Source organism: Urocitellus parryii, chromosome 6 (assembly GCF_045843805.1).
Source record: "Urocitellus parryii isolate mUroPar1 chromosome 6, mUroPar1.hap1, whole genome shotgun sequence".
Taxonomy (NCBI): Eukaryota; Metazoa; Chordata; class Mammalia; order Rodentia; family Sciuridae; genus Urocitellus; species Urocitellus parryii.
In genome coordinates this window covers 178414959-178426709 of record NC_135536.1, presented here as the reverse complement: position 1 = coordinate 178426709, position 11751 = coordinate 178414959, and the positions used below count along the sequence as shown (strand labels likewise).

Here is an 11751-nt window from a genome sequence, read left to right as displayed (position 1 = left end):
AACTAAAAAATAAATATTAAAAAAAAAAAAGAATGGATTATGTTGTCCATAATAGAACAAGAAGGGAAATTTCAACCTCAAGGAAAGCTAACTTCACAATGAAAAGAATGGTGCTGATTACCCACTCCTGCAGAAGCAGAGTAGTGTAATGGCAAGAATGCAGAGCTTGAAGTGAATCCTCTTATCCCAAACGTCCTCACCTATAAAATGAGGATAGATCACTTCCAAGGTAATCACACCTCCTCTAGTTTACTTATTATATTGTATATTTTGTTATGAGTACTTGTTCAAACTAAAGGATTGGAAGTGTGATTTTTATCCTCAACAGCTAAATAAAACACAGAAAAATAATACTTATTGAGCACTAAGCATCATTTAGTCCTTATCATAAATTTATGAGGTGGTTTCTATTTTTTTTTTTTTTGTCATTATAAATGAACTCAGGCATGGTTTAATAATATAACCATAGACATATGGACAGTGGAGGGCGAAGTACAGCCAACTTGGCACTCAGTAAATGTTAATGAACAAACCTAAGTGTATAATAAAGAGCTGTGCTCAAAAATCAGTTTTTCCTTTATCCAAATTTGGTTCAGAAATTGTGCGTGATGAATAACAATATCACTGCCTCTGGAAGATTTGGTTGTTTTTATTCCATTTGCCCTCATTTAGTTCAGAGAATAGTCTCTAGTCCCAGATACATAACATTAAAAGAAATAATAGATCAACGAATAAAACTCCTAAGGGAGAGGGATTATGTCCTGTGCATTTTAGTGTTATTTAAATTGTTGGGTTATTAAGTTTAAAGTGTGCAGTGATTCTGGAAAACAAAAAATCCATCTCTCATGTTGCACTCAAAAAAACAAATAGTGTGACTGGTAGTTCTAGAGGGGATGTAAAAGAGGATTGGGAATTAGGAGCCGCGAGTCTCAAATTCTAGTTTTGAAGATACTGTGTTCATTCACAAAAATTTACCAAGTCCCTTCCATGTGCCACGCACTGTGCTGGGGGCCTTGTGACCTTGGGTACTGCCTCAAGCCTCCTTAAAAGAGGCACGCGTGGATCTTAGGGATTTCATAAGGATGTGACTCAGAGGAAGGGGAGGAGGTTATGCAGACATAGCATTCCACACCCCTCCCTCTCGGCCCCTCAGATTTCTCGGAGGAGACTCCGCAGCAAGAAAAACTACACCCAGTATGGCGCCGCCAGCCCCTCCCGCCTCAGTCGCCATCTCCTTGGTAGTTCCCGAGGCAAGCGAGCGTAGTGCGCCTGCGCAGCCCTGGCATCCTCAGTGCGCCTGCGCGCCCGCCGCGCTCCTCCTCCCACCCCTCACCGCTGCCGCTGCTGCTTGCTGCTGCTTACTGCTGCACTGACCGCGGCGTCCGCGCCTCAGGTGAGTGAGCGCCTTAGCCCTACCCACCCCCGGCGCCGCGCCGCGCGGGGGCGTCGCTCTTTCTCCCTGCCCTCGGCTCCGGGTTTTCGCCGTCGACAGGGCCCGGGGTCCGCAATGCCAGCCGACCAACTCCGGCCCCCTACTCTCCGCCCCTCCCCGGGTCAGCCCGCCCTCCCGCCGCGGCTCCCCGCGCCCTGCCCGCGGGCGACAGCATGTGAACGACTCGGGTCGAGCCTTCTTCCGACACCCACAGTCCCAGGGACCCCTGCAGGGCCACCCCATTTCTTGCTCGCGTTCTGCAGGCGGCAGAGCTCGGCGGTCTCCCCGGACTGGGCATCCATCTGCTCCGGCCGCCCTAGAGCGGGGTGGGGGGGCACGGAAGAGGGGCCTGGCTCGCCCTGCCCTGTGCTGCCCCGAAGCAGCAGGGGGTGGCCACTGCTGGGACCCCACGACCGCCCTGCGGGGAGAGGGCTCCTTAGCCGCACTTCACAGCCAAGGAAACTGAGGCACCGATTGGTGAAGTGCTGTGCCCAAGGTCACGGGGCTGACCAGTGGCAGGGATGGTTGTCGAACTCAGGTGCTTGGGCTCTTAAGGCCAGTGGAGATGGAATTTGATCTCAAACCTTTAAATATTTTCTAAAAAACACTTGTCATGTGTTTAGCGGAGTTGCTCTAAAACGTCATAAAGTGGGCTGCAGGAAGAATATCTTATTGTCGGAGTACAGTTGAGGTGTTACTGTAATAAAATGTGATATTAATAAGAGCTGACACTCATCCAGTACTTGCTGTGTGTCAGGGATCTTGCTAAGCATTTTATTAAGATCATCTCACTTAATACCTCAGCACTTCCTAATACAGTGCTTCCCCCTTCCTTTTCATGAAATCTCTCCTTCCCCACCCGCTGCATGGCTGGCCACATTGTCACAGGTAAACTAGGTTCCTCATGACTTGGGAGGTAGGATAGCTCTCCTATGGTGGCTTAGTGGCAGAACAGGGTATTCCTTGCTTGCTGCATCCAGATTTTTCCCTCAGCCTATCTCTTCTAGTGAGTATAATTAGCCTTCTTTTCCTAGCTGCCAGGAAAGCAGGAATGGGGTAGCTGGGCTAGCTGGCCTTGGAGGTGACAGAGCAGATTTGGCGAGCGCTCACCTCACTCTGGGACTTCTGGTTCTGCTCCAACGTTGGGCTTTAACATTTCAGTATTTAAGATAATGTGAAGGGGAGAAAGATCACTGACAGTGGTGCCGCATCTAAGAAGCCCTTGATTTGAAGTCCCAAATGAACAGTTATAAAAATATGTGAATGTTTTGCCCCCAAAATAACTAGCTCAAACTGCCTTTTTCTCCCTTAGCAAATCCTCCTCCACATTTCAAAGACTTCACTAAATCACTCCCTTCTTTGTGAAGCCTTACCTGCTTGATTTTCCCAATTAGAATTAAGCACACACAGTAGGGTATATGCCAGGTCTTACCCTTAGGACTATTAGCTCCTTGAGGTCAGGGATTGTCTTTGCAACCCCAGATGCCTGGCTTATAGTGGACTAGTGGTAAAATCAGTGTATTTCCATTGCTTCTTTTCATCACTCAAAGGGTGATGGTCTCTTGTTGCCCTTCTGTTCTTCATCTTGCCCTTCAGTTTCTCTTTGCTGTGACTCCTGTTAGATTCAACTTCTCATCATCACTCACCTCTCAAAGGCCTCACTCCACCCTGATGTTTCTGAACATTTGCAAATAAGGGTCTTGTATTAAGAAGCCTGTTTATGCCCAATAGTTTGAGTTGGTATATGCTGCTTAAGCCTACAGAGCCATTTTTATTTACATGTTGCAGTAGGATGGTCTAAGGCTTACTGCCTTTTCAGTTTATTACTTAGTACATGTGATATACATTTGTCACATTCTTTTGCCTTATGTGACTGACTAACCCTGGTGATATCAGAATAAAAGCAGTTTTTTACTGTATATCAATGCATGGTATTTGTAATAAATATTCAGAAGGACCCTTTGGGAGGCAGCAGATGTATGTATAGGTTCTCTACTAAAATGAAGCTCAAAGGTTTTTTCCATATAATTTTCTGCAGATATATTGAGCTGTTTGTTTGTTTGTTTGTTTGTTTTATTTTGTGGTTTTGGGGTTTGCCTCACGTGTGTTAGGCAAGCTACTCTCTGAGCCCTTCTTTGAGACATGGTGCTGCTGTGATTACTGGTATGTGCTACCAGACCAGGCCTTAAGCTAATATTATGTATGGTGCTAGTTTCAGTTGAATAAAATATTTTTCCTATTGAAAGAGTTTACTAGCTAACTGGGAAACACTGCATCTAACTGTCTAACTGCATCTAACAAGTCACATCTAAAAATTGTCCTGTTAGTATTCTAAGCAAAGCATTATGAGAGAATAATAGATTAAGGTATTCCTACAAGAGACATTTTATAAAATCATGTATTATTCAAACTGAAAATAAGTATTGAGTCCAACCCTGACACTTTCATAGACATCATCCTGAGAACTGAATTTATCCAATGCTATAGAACTGGGACTACAGCTTAAAATTCCATAATTTTTATCTATTAAAAATTTATCAATGTAGTTTCAGTGATAGTGTGCTTGACTAACATGCATGAGACTTCTGGATTTGATCCTAAGCACCACAAACAAACAAAAAAGATTTACCAGCATTTCTTATCTTGGGGAATTCATTAATCAGCAGGTCTATTAAAATTCCATTTATATGCCAGGCATGGTGGCACATATCTGTAATACCAGCTACTCAGCTGAGACAGGAGGATTTTAAGTTCAAGGCCCACCTGAACAACTAAGCAAGACCCTGTCTCAAAATAAAATTTTGAGTGGTGGGGCTATAGCTCAGTGATAGAGCACTTGCCTCGCACGAACAAGGTCCTATATTGAATCCTGAGTATCACACACACCAAAAAAAAAAAAAGAAAAGAAAAAAAGAATTCATTTTGTCTTCAGTTCAGGGGTAGGGAAAGAGATACAAAAATACGGTTCATGTCTTCAAGGAGCTTATGGCCTGTTGGAGAAGAGTAAAGAACTGTTCTCTGACATCGAAGATATAAAGCTAATTGTTAAATTGTATGGTGAGGCACTATGTGTGTCGTGATAGTTTAGGGAAGGGGCCAAGAAGGATTAGTGTGAGCTGTGATAGTGACCATTTTGGAAAAGAACCAAGACTTTCTGGGCTTGATAGATTGATAGGTCCAGATTCAGTCAAAAAGAGGAGGAAAGCATTTGGAATCAGGAGTGATAAACAGACAAGATAGCAATGCCTGCCATATGTAGGACAGTTAAAAAAAATGGCATAACTGTATTAGAGCAGTGTCATTGTGCATCAGAAATCTGGACAACTCCTCCCCCAGAGTTTCTGTTTCAACAGCTCTGGAGTGGGACCTGAGAATGTGCACTTCACACAGGTTCCCAGATGATGCTAATGATCCAAGGACCAAACTTGGAGAACTACTGGATTAGAAGGTTGAAAAACTATAGTCAGAAATTGTCAAAGAACTTGTTTCAGAAGTGTGTGTGTGTGTGTGTGTGTGTGTGTGTGTGTGTTATACTAACATGGGAGCATTCTGAAAAGATACATAAGATAGTAGTCACTTCTGGAAACAGAATTTAGGAAATTGGGAAATTCACTTTTTACCTTATACCTTTCTGTGTTATTTTTGCATTGTGTGCACATATTGCACTTGTGTTTTAAAAAAGAAAGAAAAATAAGAGTCCATTTTGAGGATACATACTAAAATATTTATGGATTATAAAAAGAGCTTGCTAAAGTAATCTAGTCATACAACAAGCATTTTTAGAGTGCTATATGCCAGATGCTGCTAGCTTCTGGAAATACAAAGCCTTTGCTAAAGCTTGCAATCTGGTGATTAAGATCACAGATTGCAACTTTAGTTGAGCTTCCTAAGAGCAAGGACCAGTGTCTAGCTCTCTGATAATGGACATTTGGCCAATAATAGGCACTTGGTAAGGTAAGTGATGAATGAATGAGCAAATCCAGACAAGAACTGAGGATAGGGCTGGGGATGTGGCTCAAGCGGTAGCGCACTCGCCTGGCATGTGTGCTGCCCGGGTTCGATCCTCAGCACCACATACAAACAAAGATGTTGTGTCCGCCGAGAACTAAAGAATAAATATTAAAAAAAAAAAAAAAAGAACTGAGGATAATAGAAAAGATGGAAGATTTTGAAATTAAAAAACAAAAAAACAGACATGATGAAAGGAAGAGGTGTGTCAAGAAGGATTCTGAAGTCCAAAGATTAATAATATTTTAGGTTTAATGCAGAACAGGAGGTTGAGTTATCTGTTCAGAAAGACAGGCATAGACCACAGCCCCACCCCCCCACTTAAAAGATTGTTTGAAAATTTTGCCTCAATTAAGTAAAGTATTTGCCAGGTTTCAGGGCTTTCTTAGGTAAAGGAAATTTTTTGTTTTTAATTACAGTACTAATTATATTGTAGTCATAATATTTACAATTTTCCACTATTTTTTTCTCTTATTTATTCATGTGAAGTTAATTGATATATAAAAGATGTTTTAAATGCTTATATAAAAATGAGTGGTCTTGCTGGCATATTGGTGCATGCCTGTAATCCCAGTCAGTGGCTCAGAAGGCTGAGGCAGGAGGATTGTGAGTTCAAAGCCGGCCTCAGCAAAAATGAAGATCTGAACAACTCAATGAGACCCTATCTCTAAATAAAATACAAAGTAGGGCTGGGGCTATGGCCCAGTACCAAAAAAAAAAAAAAAAAGTGGTCTTGACCTGGAGAATAACTCAGTGGTAGAGTGTGTGCTTAGCACATGTAAAGTTCTGGATATAGTTGACTCAAAATTCTATAATATTTTCAACATTACTTGACTGAGTTTGACATATTATTAGCTCTAAATAAATATTTGTTGTTATGGCTGAAGGGAGTACACTTTAGAGGAAATACGACTTCTTTGCATGCTGCATTCAATTCTGTATAAACTCTAATTACAGTACCAAACAGGCCATGCTGTTTAACTTTATGTGGAGCCATGTAATATGGAGTCTGTGCTTTCCCTGGATATGGGGAGAACATGAGGTGAAGCCATTATTATCCCTAGCTTTTTGTGTGGAGGTGCTACTTACTGTCTTCCCCAGAGACTTTATATAGTAAATGAAGATTAATTTTCTAAATAGGGGATGGCTTTCCCCAGGTTTGGTCTATATTCATATTCGTATAATCCTCTTACCCATAGTCTGCAGTCTGGACTTTTCAGTTGATGAAGAATAAATTCCCTTTTCATACTTGATTTTATTACTTGTTAGGTTTTTTTTTTTAATGTTTTGCAGTATATATTTTTTAAAAAATGCTATTTTAGTGGCACAGGAGAATCACAAGTTTGAGGTCAGCCTTGGCAACTCAGTGAAACCCTGTCTCAAAATATATAGCTTAGGGGCTGGAATTGTGGCTCAGTGATAGAGCCCTTGCCTAGCAAGTATGGGGCACTGGGTTTGATCCTCAGCACCACATAAAAATAAATAAATAAAAAGTATTGTGTCCATCTACAACTAAAAAAATTTGTGTGTGTGTGTGTGTGTGTGTGTGTGTGTGTGTGTGTGTGTACACATATATATATAGCTTAGTAGTATATATATAAAATCTTATAGCTTAGTAGAACACTTAGTAGAACACTTGCATAGCATGCACAAGGTCCTGGGTTCAATCCCAGGTAAAGGAAAAAAGAAAAAGAAGATGATGCTATCTCAAATTTTGGGGTAATAGCAATCATTTTTAGGGTGCTATTAGTGTGATTGGTGGCCTACAAACTCATAAATCCAACACAGTATGAAGTTGCTTTATATTTCTAAAGATAATAAGGTTTGAAATTATGTCACACTTTTCCTTTAATTCACAATTGACATGTGGTAGTCTTTCCAGAAATGTCATTTGCTTTTAAAACAGACACAGTTTATTAAAAATGACACTTTTATCCTTACCATGCTTCTGTCTTTAAGTCTGAAGTTTCAACTCATGGATAAAAGTTGAATGGGGCTAGAGTATAGTCCAGTGGTCAGGCTTTTGCCTAGCATACTTAAGATCCTGGGATTCAATCTCCAACAACACCAAGAAAGAAAGAAAAAGAAGTTGAATGCCTTTTTCTTTTTTTTTTCTTTTTTTTTTTTTTTTTGGTACCGGGATTGATCTCAGGGTCACTTGACCACTGGTTCACACCCCCAACCCTCATTTGTATTTTATTTAGATACAGGTTCTCACTGAGTTGCTTAGTGCCTCAGCCCCTGGAGCCACTGGGATTACCGATTTGTGCCACCTTGACCGGCTAGTTTAATGCTTTTTAAAACAGTGAGATATTAGCTCCAGAGCCACTGTACATTAAACCTAAATTATTGTTTTTTTAGAGAGAGAGAATTTTAATATTTATTTTTTAGTTTTTGGCAGACACAACATCTTTGTTTGTATGTGGTGCTGAGGATCGAACCTGGGCCGCACGCATGCCAGGCGAGCGCGCTACCGCTTGAGCCACATCCCCAACCCCTAAATTATTATTTTTTTAGTTGTTGATAAACCTTTATTTTATTTATTAATATGTGGTGCTAAGATTCGAACCCAGTGCCTCACACATACCAGGCAAGTGCGCTACCACTCAGCCCCAGCCCATGAAATTATAATACTGGACAGAGAGAAGAGAAACATCAAGCTTTTGTCTCTATCCCTGAAATTATAATACTGGACAGAGAGAAGAGAAACATCAAGCTTTTGTCTCTATCCCTGCAGTCAGAAAACTATGGGAGCAGGGCTCTTTCTGCCATTCTTCAACTTTTGAAGATGTTGCTTCTTTTAAGTCACTATGTTGGGACGGTTTTATTAGAGTGTTGACTAAAATCTAATTTTGGGTGATCAGATAGTCAGTCACAGGGTAGGTTGCTTTTTTCATACCTCCAGATAGGTCCTCATCTCTGGTACTAAAGTAATAATAATATTACCCAAACTTTGGTGCTTTTCAATTTTCAAAATTCTTTTTTTTTTAAATTTTTTTAGTTGTAAATGGACACAATACCTTTATTTTATGTGTTTATTTTTGTATGGTACCAGGGATTGAACCCAGTGCCTCACGCATGCTCGGCAAGCGCTCTACCATTGAGCCACAGCCCAGGCCTCAATTTTTAAAATTCTTTAATCATTAAGATTCTGGTAAAGTTCAGAAACCAAATCTGAAAAAAAAAATAAGTACAAGAAGTATTTATTTGATCAGCTGGCATCAAGTGGGAAGAATTGTTTATTAGAGGACTGTCTAAGGTATGGGTGCAGACTGCATGTTCAGATATTGCTTTATTGCTTGCTAGCTGGCAAATAACAAAACCTTTCCAAGTCTCAGTTTTCTTTTCTGTAAAATGGGGAGGATTACAGTACCTCACTGATAAGAGTGGTGGGAAATAAAGTGAAATAATGAATAGATAAAGTGCTTATGGTACCTCACAAAGTGTGTGCACTCAATAAACTTGGCTAGTGTAAGTATTAAGTATTGCATTTTAGGGCTCTTGTTTGTCCTTTACCTCATTCAGACTGTCTAAAAGAACAAATTGTTTCCAGGGATTATGCCCTATAGCTTGTGGGAACCCGGAGCCCATCCAAAAGCCTGTGCCAGGGTCTTGCCAGCAGTAGCTTTCCTAGTGTCCTGAGCTGTATCCTTCAAGGGCAGAAGGCAGAAAATTGAGCTTCTACTGCTAAAGGTACTTACATAAGACCCCAGTGTTAAAGCTTTAGTTGACTGGGATTAACGAGAAGGCCCCTTGATGGGTTTTGCTTTGTTCTCACAGATTCAGATTCTGCAGACCACCCATTTACTGCCTTTCTGGAACCTTGGCGTGACACAGCAGGGAGGTGGGCCTGTAGTATGGGACATGGTTGATCTTTATCAAGCCTGAGGAGGAACAGGGCTGTTTCCTGTTATAATGGGCTCTGTGGGCATGTCTTAGCAGCTGCCTTTGACCATTTCCCCTCCTTTGTTTAGGTAGGTAGGGCATAGAGTCTCTGAGAGTATTTCTTCTGTTAAAGAGGTACCAAGACTTTCCTTTATTCAGTCAAAAATCTGAGTGAATTTGTATTTTAAAAAGTCATTGTTTCTTCCATGGAGCTGCATGTTTTGTTTTGTTTATCCAACTTCCTGGGAGTCTCCTGAGGTGGTTTGCTTTCCTAAGGGCCCCCAGGAGACAGCAATGGAACCAACATCCATTACCCTAGACACTTGAAGGGATGCTTAAGTCAATAGATATATGTTTAGATTAATTCAGACTTTAACCTTGACAAAGCTTAAGAGCTAGGTCATCAGATATTGTGCTTCTTATAGACTGGAGAATGGAATCTAGCCCAGTACTCTGGAATATCTTTCAGAGCCCAAGCTGGGAGTCCAAATGCTAGCAGACTATATGAATTTAGGAAAATGGCTTAAAGGTGCCAGGTCTCTTTTCCTCATCAATACTTTCTGAGTGTTGCTAAGATAACTTTAAGACACCATAAGTAGTTGTCTGCCCAGTAAAGTCTGATTCAGGTGCCCTGTGTTCTGACCCAACCTACTTTTTTTGGGAGCAGGGGGTACTGGGGATTGAGCTCAGGGGCACTCAGCCACTGAGCCACATCCCCAACCCTATTTTGTGTTTTATTTAGAGACAGGGTCTCACTGAGTTGCTTAGCACCTCACTTTTGCTAAGGCTGGCTTTGAATTTGTGATCCTCCTGCCTCAGACTCCTGAGCTGCTGAGATTACAGGCGTGTGCCACCGTGCCCAGCCTAACCCAGTCTAACCCAGCCTACTTTTGCAGCTTGTCTTCTCTTCCAACTGCATTGTTCTTGGTGTTGTCTCAATATGTTATGTATGTTTCTTTCCCAGCCCCAGTATCCTTAGTTGGAATGTCCTATTCTCCCTTTCAGCTATTTAAAACATACTCTTTCTTCATTCTCACCTTTGTTTTAAACCTCCTAACCATCCCTTGGTTCTCCATTTTTCCTCTGCACTGGGTTCAAGCTTCATTACCTCAGAATATGTTCTAAGCACTGAACGCAGTGTAAGCCATAATGTGACTCTGTCAGCTTTCTGTCTTCTTGGGAAGGTAGAATATATGGAAATGCCACTAGTGTGATGTGAGTACTCTTAAACATCTGTGTGGCATCTCATATTGTTATCTATCTCATTATGTGTGTATATTTTGTAAATTAGCAGATGGATAGGTATTTTTTTAATATTTATTTTTCAGTTTTTGGTAGACACAACATCTTTATTTTTATGTGGTGCTGAGGATCGAACCCAGCGCCCCGCGCATGCCAGGCGAGCACGTTACCACTTGAGCCACATCCCCAGCCCTTGATAGGTATTTTTGAGCTACCTCAAATTGTCATTTTTAGCTTTGTCTTCTATTTCCTCTGTTCTTGCCGAAATGGAATATTTTCCAGCAGATCTTATGCTTTAAGTTATCCTCCTCTCTTCCTTGGATTCCTTCTTCTTCTTCTTTTTTTTTTTTTAGAGATAGAGTCTCAGTTGCTCAGGGCCTTGCTAAGTTGATGAGGCTGGATTTGAACTGGCAATCCTCCTGCCTTAGCTTCCCATGTCACTGGAAGTGCAGGCATACACCATTGCATTTAGCAGAATTCCTTTTTTTATTCTTCTCTTATCTTCACCAATAGGGATTTTAATCTGTCCTTTAAGGTACAGTTCAAGTATTACCTCTTCCATGAAATTTTCAGCACCCACAGCCTGCATTGACTGATCTGTATCCTAAACCTCAGTAAGCTTTAGAGCACTGTGGGATCATTGTGCGCATAGAATACATTTGGCATTGTTTGGAGACATTTTCAGGTGTCACTGCTGTTGGGGGAAGGTGCTATTGACCTCTAGTTGTGGTGGCCAAGGATGCTGCTAAACATTCTGCAGCATACAAGACAGCTTTTCCTCACCCCCAACAAAGAGTGATCTGGTTGGGCACGGTGGTGCACACCTGGAATCACAGCTACTCAAGAGATTGAGGAGGAAGGTTCACAAGTTCAGGGCCAACCTGGGTAAACGTGGTAAGAACTATCTCAAAATAAAATTAGAAAATGGGGTAGGGGTATAGCTCGGTGCTTACCTAGCATGTGCTATTCTCTGGGTCCAATCCCCGGTATAAGAGATTATGGGGAATGATCTGGTCTAAGGTGGCAGTGATGCTGATGCTGAGAAATTGCCTTTAAATTCGTCCAACTCATAGACTCATGTGTAACTGTGAACTGTAGTGACTTGTTTATAGACTGTCTTCCCTACTCAGTTGAACTTGAGTTCAAATTCATGCTGCTCACTTGTTCTTTCTTTCCCTTTTCCT

At 41.4% G+C, this 11751-nt stretch overlaps 1 protein-coding gene across 4 annotated transcripts in view; it reads left to right on the top strand.

Moving 5' to 3' along the window:
* Positions 1–1305: 1305 nt before the first annotated feature.
* The window catches only part of Ndrg3 (NDRG family member 3), a 62243-nt gene continuing 51797 nt past the window's right edge, over positions 1306–11751 (top strand). For all 4 annotated transcript variants that reach the window (XM_026383180.2, XM_026383181.2, XM_026383182.2 and 1 more), the window contains exon 1: positions 1306–1393. The gene's annotated coding sequence lies outside the window, so the exon portion shown is untranslated. The remainder of the gene's footprint in view (positions 1394–11751) is intronic.